We start from the raw sequence: 8,375 nt of genomic DNA, 5'->3' as shown, positions 1-8,375 counted from the left end.
AAAAAAAAAAAAAAAATGGGGCGAGGCAATTCTCAGTTTGATTACTTCGAAAAAGTCACGGAATTCAACCAACAAAAGCACGGAAAGGGAGGCCAAATCCAGCACGGGCTGGGGGGGCGGGGGCAGGCAGGACTTTTACAAATGCCCCAAACTCAAGACCAGGACAGTTTGGAAAGCTCGGCATCTCAGTGGTGTATGAAACAGTTTTGGTTTTAAATCCCTAATTAATGAACTTTCAACAGCGCCTGAGAACTTGAGTTGGAAAAACTGCAAGAGATTTTCCCTTATTTCTAAGTGCCCCCCTCCCCCATTTTTAAGCATCGGAGCGTTTTCGAATAAAACGGAAATGGAATGTTGACCGCCGCTGTTTCTTTGAAATGTCCTTGGGTCCCAGGATTTGCTCAGGTCGGTCGGGGTGCTGGCGCCCGGGGTGGCGGTGGGAACGGGTGGGGCGGGGAGGGGGCAGCGCTAGGAAGCGGCACGTGTGGAAAGAGCGTGCCAGGTGCAAACTGTTAAATGGTCACAAACTGCTGAATATTTAATAATTAGGCAAGCATCTCCCAGGTCGATTGCTTGGGTCTCATTTGACCTTGGCAGCCTGATGAGATTTTCACTAAACCACCCCTGAAGAATTTTTCCAATGATATGAAACCGATTTCAAAAATCAGTGGGACTTTTTTCCCCCCTCCAGGACTGTAATTAACCTTAAACACAAAACAAAAACTCCTCTCAGTAACTTAGTACATTTTATTTTCCATTGTGGTATAAACTTTTGCCCAGTGAATTTAGAGGAAGTCAGTGTTCCACGAGGTGGTTCAGATCATTAAAGAATAGGGTGGTTAACTTGCTTCCTGTCACTGTGAGAATTACTGGCGGCGCTTTTCACCATGGTTTATGAGTGTCCTGGGTGGCTGTACCCACACTGTTGCGAGGAGCAAAACTGTAGAAAAGATGAGAAACGTTTGAGAGTTGAATCAGAAAGAAATAGAAAGTGGTCGCTGCTTTTAAACACAATAAATTCTTTTTATTTGCATAAAAATATTCCACTTATTCCCACATCTAATCCTCCAGTTAGTATTTTAAGGAGACCGATGTTAAAGGTTCTGATGCCAAACACCAGTGTCTATAGAGCACCTCAGCAGTCGTGAGGCAGGTCTTTGAAACAGTTCTTTGAAGCTCTTAAGGGTAAGTAGGACTCTGGGTTTCTTTGTACTTCTCTAACGTGTGAAGAATCCGTTATAGGAAGCTGCCTTGATCACAGATCAGGAATGGAGCAGGCATGAATGCAGGAAGGTGGGGTTGAGTTTATTTCTCTTCTTTGCTCACTCCATGCTCATCCTGGTCCTGCCTTTTCTGTTCAGCAAGTATGTGATAAGTGCCTGTCTCGTGGCATCTGGCCCCAGGGCCTGGTCCCTAATGATTCTCAAGGTTTCAATATCCAGTGACGTCTAAAGATAAATATGACCCATTTTAGCTATGTTCTAAGAGCTTTTGCATATCTGGATTTAAAACCAGGCAGAAACTTGCAGGTCACCCAAATATGTTCCACAGCCTAAAAATGGAATGATTCTCCTGACTTCCCACCTCGTGTCTCTCTGAGCCTGGAAACACAACCTATAGGGCAAGGCTCTGGCCAGAATCTCGGTCCAGCCCAAGGGCAGAGCAGGTACTTGCCTGCCTTCCTCCTGGAACTGCCCTGCCTTTGGTGCCTCAAGAGCCCATTTACTGAGCTGCTTGGAAGGGATTCCAGTTTCCAAATAATTGAATACCAGTCTCCCAGTAGCTGGATTTCCTCCACCTGGACTTGCAAATTCCCTTAGTTGCACAATGTTTCCAGTAACCCTGAATCGTGGGCTCTTTTGAGGTCTTGGTTAAATAGTACCTAGCTCCTGCCTTTTTTTTTTTTTTTTTTTTTTTTTGTTGTTAGATTGATTCTCTGGTTGCAGGTAGATTTTCTAGATATCTAGAAAAAAAGAATCGGTAGCCTCATCCCAGGGGAGGATAGACCTGAGCCTTCACCCATCTGTAGGTCAGATGGGTCCCCCAGTTGTAGCCTTTCTTAGTGTGGTTACCACCTGAATGGTGTTTTAAGAGAATAACATGATAGTGAAATCTGTTATCTACTCACACCCTTTTCATCTAAGAATATCCTGGTCCCATAGAGTTTGGAATCTTCAGAAGGACCATATATCATCAAAATGACCCTGTTCTGGGGTGCCTGGGTGGCTCAGTCAGTTAAGCGTCTGTCTTTGGCTCAGGTCATGATCTCAGGGTCCCAGGAACAAGCCCTGCATTGGGCTCCCTGCTCAGCGGGGAGTCTGCTTCTCTTTCTCCCTCTGCCCCTCTCCCCTGCTTGTGTGCATTCTCCCTTTCTCTCTCTCTCTCTCAAATAAATAAAATCTTTAAAAAAGTGACCCTATCCTAAGACATAACATAGCCATCAGATGAGTATGTGTCCTGAAGCAGAAACTTGAAAGGACTCAAAATACTAGCTCAGTGTCATCAAGCATCTTGGAAAAGATGTTCCTTGAGCGGTAGTGAATATTAAAAGGAAAAGAAGTATGTCTCAAATTTTACCCCGAGCAGTGAATTCCATTCAACTCATTGGACAAGTGGCTCTCTAAAATGAAGTGAAACCCCTCCCTGACCTTGGAGACAGCACGTTTGTAAGCCCAGAGATAATCAGACCCACACTCAGCCAGGTGCCAGGGACACCGTCCTTGCCTTTGGGGATCTTCCAGTCTTCAGACAAACCAGGGGAGGATTTTAAGCAGAGCAGATCTGTTTCTTAGTTCTCTCTGGCTACGCTGAGGAGACTGAAGTGGGAAAGATACCAGCAAGACAGCTGCTGGAAAAATCCACACGAGAGGAGAGTGAGAAGTGAATTGATTCTGAAGATACTTAGCGGGACAAAGGTATTTGGGACATCAAGCCAAGAAAATATTGGGTGGCTCAAGTCTCTGCAGTTGATTTCCATGTCATTTCAAAATACATCCGTTGCAGGCAGGTAACTGTGAGCCACGTGCTTTCCCTTCTACTGATGTTACTCTCAGGCTGCACGCCCTTTGTTTCTATCACAGAGAAAGGTGTTGATAAAGAGTGAGCTAAGTAGAGTTCGCACTTTAAACAACCCAGTGCTGCTTCACGCAGACTTAAATATGTACATCTGAAGGCTAAGTTAGGACAAACTCTTGCCCTCGTATTGTATACACAGTCTCTGATTTAGCTTATCTGCTTCGGGAAATAAAACACCCTGACTCTTGACTGTGTAGCAGTCGTGGAAGTGGACAGTAGCACAGCCGGCCGTGTGTCGTGGAGAAGCTTCTGCAGGTGTGCATTAGTGCCGTGTCAGAGCGCACACCGGCGGGACACAGGGGCGCAGAGGGCCTGCGACAGAGGGAAAGTCACCTCCGTCACTGCCCCATGCAGAGCTCTGTCCTGCAACACGTATTCAGATTTCTTTGTGATTCGCTTGTTTCTGAATCCCAGAGTCAATCTGTACGCCCTAGAGTTTGGACATTTCTTTTGATTTTGGTGTTAAATCTTTTTCCTTCCATTCGATAATTGAGTGCATACCTTGGGTCATTTATGTGTGATAAAGATTGGGTCTGTATGTCACGGCTGTGAAGCATTATCCCTCTTCCTTGGTGGTCAGACAGCCAGCAGCTTCCGTCCTCCAGACTGTAGCGACTTAAAAATAAATACAAGTAAAGACTTGTTAAGAGCCACATACTTAGACCGTCACCAGAACGTATGTACATATGTAATTATTTCTCTTTGGACGCCTAATGCACTTAGTTATGTGGGTTCCTGGTCCGCAGCATGGAGGCCCACCTCCCAGATTCTGCATAAGGCCATTAGGATAAGTGTGAGATGTAGTCAAAACCAGTTGCTAAACAGCAAGACCAATATAGTGAAGTTCGTCTGTGATGACATTCTGAGCCTACAAGACAGGAAAAATTGGGTTCAGAACTATCTGTTAGCAAGGAAAGAAGTGTTGCATTCTGGAAAAGTGCACCCTCAATCCTTCTTAGAACCAGAAAAGAATTTTAAAAATCACTGGTTCTGAGCACCATAAATTAGAGGAAACTGAGGCTCTAAGAGGCTAAATGAGGTGTCTAAGGTCATTCGGTCGCGTAACAGAAAAGCTGCTGGAGCCATAACCCGAGAATCCCAATTCCCAGCGCAGTCAACTTCCTACTACTGCTAGCCGAAAAGGACCGATTTTAGTCATATGGGAAGTTGATCTTCCGTTAAGTATCTTTTCCCCAAAATATTATAACAGCCACTGTTTATGGAGAAATTACTTACATAGAGTATCGATTATCTACTGCTGTGTAACAAACCAGCCCAAACGTGGTGGCTTAGAATGACTACTGTTGATTTAGTTTACAGCTCTGTGGGTCAGCAGTTGGGGCCTGGTGACTCCACCGGTATTGTCGGACTCCCTCACGCATCTGTGATCACAAGGCAGCCCTGTCCCCAAGGGTTGGCTGACCATGGGCTAAGTCATCCTGGAGCAGCGGTCCGCCCACCTCCCATCATCGGGCAGGCCAGGCAGCGGGGGCTGGTTCACGTGTGGGCTCATGGCTGTCAGAGGGAGCGTGGAAGCAGCGCTCCTTGAAGCCTAGGCTGAAAGGGACACAAGTGGCTTCTCCTCCAGTCTCCCCTAAAAGCCAGTGAAGAGGCCAGCCCAGATGCAGAGGGTGGAGAAGGCTACACCTTCTGGTGGGAGGAACGTCAGAGTCGCCTTGGAGAATGGGAAGGATTCAAGGAGGGGTGGGGAATCGTGGTCATTTTTGCAATCCACCACATTGGCTAAGCACTTTGCATAACTCAACTACCTGAATTTTCCCAACACGCTTGAGGTGAAGGCCGAAATCCTATTTTCCAGGTGAAGAAACTGAAACCCAGATATGTCAGTCTGAGTTGGGCAGGAAATGCAGCTGGCAAGGGATGGAACCAGCTTTAGTGCTCAGATCCGACCCAAAACCCATGTTTGTAACCACAAAACGGCTCTGCCTCTCTGGCCCTGCATGATGCGACAGGGACAGGGAAGGATGGGAAACATGGTATTGTCATACAGCTCAGGGTTGTGTATGAACAAAATTTAAGAATACTTTTACTTGATTTATGTGCTGAAAGAAATAAAATCAGAGACGATTGTGCCCCTGAAGAACGTTTGGTGTGTGTGCAAGTGCACAAGGCTATTTAAACAAGAAGATTCAGAGTAAAGAGAAATAAGTCAACTGGATCATCAGGAAAGAGTAATAGGGGACAAGATAATGAGCTTAGGGAGCCAAGAGAAAGACCAATTTGAAAAAAAATCATATCTATTTATTAATATCTCAAAGGATCCTCCTATCACTTATATCAAATAGGTGTTAGTCCCACTGTACAGATGACGTTATTCGCCCAAGGTCACACAATTAAGAGCTGATGAAGATGACACTTAAACCCATGTCTGTGTGCCTCCAAAAACAATCCTCCACCATTTTTCCCCCCAGAAAGCCAAGGGCTTTGCTACTCAGAGTGATGTCCAAGGACAGCAGCATGGCGGTCACCTGGGAGCTGGTTAGAAATGCAGTCTTGATGCTACCTCAGATCTGTCAAATCAGAATCTGCATTTTAACAAGATCCCCGGACAATTCATAAGTACAGTGAAGTCTGAGAAGCAAAGCACATCCCCCAAGACTTGATGCCAACTTGGATTCTGAAGAAAGGGGAAAAAAAAAAGGAAGTGAAGAGATGGTTCTGGACTGCCAAGTTCTGAACTGTGTTTCCCACACTTTAAGGCTCGGATGTTACCTCTGCCTTCTTTACCCCTGAAAAAGAAGAGACTTTTTGGTGGTATGGTAGTTTGGGTTTTCTGTTTGTTTGCTTTCAGGCAACCTCTCCCACTCCTTTGAGTTGTAGCAGTTCTTCAACTTTTGCTAAGAAGCAGTTCAAACAAAGTTTCCAAATCTGTATCCGTTGTCATTCCCTGTATAACATAGTGAAAGGATTTCTTTTTTGGCAGGCAATGAGTTATAATGAAACAGTTCTTCATGTAGTTCTTCAGTGTATTAGCTCTTCCCCGTGACATCTGTAGAGACAGGATTATTATGCCCCTTTCATAAGTTAAGGCAAGTGAGAGGTCGCGATGTCACTCGGGCAAGACTTGAACTCAGGTCTACTGACTCCAAGCCAAGTTTTCTGACTAACCCGCGAAGCACTCTGCAGGTTTTCTTTTTGGTCTGTGGAGGAAGTTATCGAACTGATCAATTTTTGCTTTGGTGTTCTCTTTCTTTCTTTCCTTCTTTTTCATAGACACTGTGCCAAACTCAGGTGCTTGGAAGTTTAAATTGGTGATTTTGAAGTAATTATTTCATGGAAACTTAAAAATGCCTCATAAAAGCATTTTCTCCCTTATCTGTTTTCCTTATCAAGTTGAATCCCTATGTTGGTTCCAGTGGCAACAAACCCCACTTTGTATGTCAAATGATGTAATTGTGCAATCTTTTCCTTTGATTCTTTGAGTGATAAAAAGATATTTCTTGTTTCCAAGTAAATTTTTAAGCCTATTTTCTTAAGCAACTAAGGTAAGACTCTGAAAATGTCTGTAGGTTACAGAATCACGACCTGGAAAGGGGCCTCACTGATCCAAACACCTGGTTTTAGGGATAAGAAAACCGAGGCCTGCGGAGAGAAAGCCGCTCTTTCTAGGATACCCAGCAAGTCAGAGGCAAAACAAGGGCGGGAACCCTCAGCTCCACCCCACCCCCACCCCCCACCCCCCACCCCCAAGCCCTGTACTCTGACTGAAAGACTTCAAAGCAATTCCTTTCCCGGTTGGGTTTCCCAGCCTCCGCTGGGCACCGTGGGGGAAGTTGGGAGAGCTCACATTTTAAAGTCCAGATGACCTGGGTTTGAATCCTGGTTTGTTGGCTGTCTAGCGTGTCCCAGGAGGCATTTACTGCTGCAGTCGTTTCTACAAAGAATCATAAAACAGAGTTAATTGGCTAGGCAGTCAAGATTTCATTTACAAAGTACAATTTACCTGCATTCTCTCTTGAACGTGACGGGACAGGTTTTATGATCCTCGCTGGGATTTGGTTTTGGTGAAGGAGGCCAAATGTCCTAGAAGTGGACATAGTAACAGTTTCAGCGCGACATGGCAACCCAGCCTGAGAAGATCGCTGACAGAGGCCTGGTCGTCCCACCCTTAAGTTAGCTCAGCCTCCGTTACTGATGTGAGGCTTTGTCTTGTCAAAGCTAAAAGGCGAGTGTTTCCTGGTGCTGAAGTACAGGGCTAAGGTGTGGTTCTGGGGAGGTGAGCCTGAAAACAAAGGAAGGGGTAGAGAAGTCACAGCCCTCTGGTGTGGAGAAACTAGATGGTTGTCTTCTAATACCTTGCCTAAATTCAAAGATTTAATGGAGCGAAAGGAGTGTGACTTTCATGTAATCCCTCCCCCCCCCCGCAAAAAGCTGTGTATCTTTAGAGAAAGTAAAATTACTAAAATTCACCCTTGACAGGCAGTGACCCCGTAAGAGTTAATTAGACAAACAAAAAGCAGAACAAGCAAACAAACAAACAAACAAACTCAAGAATTTGCCACCCTAGCACTTTGCAGGGCCCCTAGCAGCAGGTGTGGCTGGGTGAGGCACACGGACACGCATGCCTGTAAGTCAGAAGTCATCAGAATCATCCCCTCAAACAGATGACAGCACCCTATGCATGTTTGGTCCCATTAAATGTCTTTACCCCAGTTTGCAAGTGCTTACCATCTATTTAGTTTATGTGAGCCCTTTAAAAAGACCTGGGAGCGGGGGTTGTAGTTTCATAGTTTCTTCCATCATGAAGCCATTTGGTCAGCTGCCCTTCCTGAGCGAGTCTCGGAGGAGCAAAGGATGAGACCCACTGTCCCAGAAGAGACCCGGATGAGGGCTGTCATCAGCCTTGAATCCCAACTCTGCCTTTTGATGTGGGACCTCAGGAATTCCTCTTAATCTCCCTGGCTTTCGGCGTCCTTCTCCGTAAAACTGGGACGCTGAGTGTTTGTCCTTGCATGCGTCCCCACTTCGTAGATGTGTAATAACTCTGAGTCTCAGCCCGTGACTGCCAGTTTTCTCAAATGTAAAATGTGAGGTCTGGACCAGGGCAGCACCCTGGGGTATGGAACGGAAGGAAAGGATGGGGCTGCGGGAGGCCATCAGGGGACCCTCATCTCCCCACAGCTCCCTCCAACTATACCATTGATAAAAGCCACACAGAGTGACAGCAGACTTCAACCTTTAGACACATGGGCTTTGCCCTAAATTTCTAACCAGATGTATAACTTTCCTTCTTATAAAGTCATCTACTTAAATGTCTACCCAGGGTCTGTTTTAAATGC

General features: G+C 45.7%; 1 long non-coding RNA gene across 1 annotated transcript in view; it reads left to right on the top strand.

Moving 5' to 3' along the window:
• LOC121101401 overlaps positions 1 to 6,551 on the top strand; it is a 6,811-nt gene extending 260 nt beyond the window's left edge. The window contains exon 2 of the long non-coding RNA XR_005833383.1: positions 5,508 to 6,551. This is a non-coding gene — a long non-coding RNA (uncharacterized LOC121101401). The remainder of the gene's footprint in view (positions 1 to 5,507) is intronic.
• Positions 6,552 to 8,375: the final 1,824 nt, after the last annotated feature.

Source organism: Ursus maritimus, unplaced genomic scaffold (genome assembly GCF_017311325.1).
Source record: "Ursus maritimus isolate PB19 unplaced genomic scaffold, ASM1731132v1 scaffold_8, whole genome shotgun sequence".
NCBI classification, from domain to species: domain Eukaryota; kingdom Metazoa; phylum Chordata; class Mammalia; order Carnivora; family Ursidae; genus Ursus; species Ursus maritimus.
The sequence above is the reverse complement of the archived record's forward strand: the minus strand, read 5'-3'. Positions and strand labels throughout refer to the sequence as shown.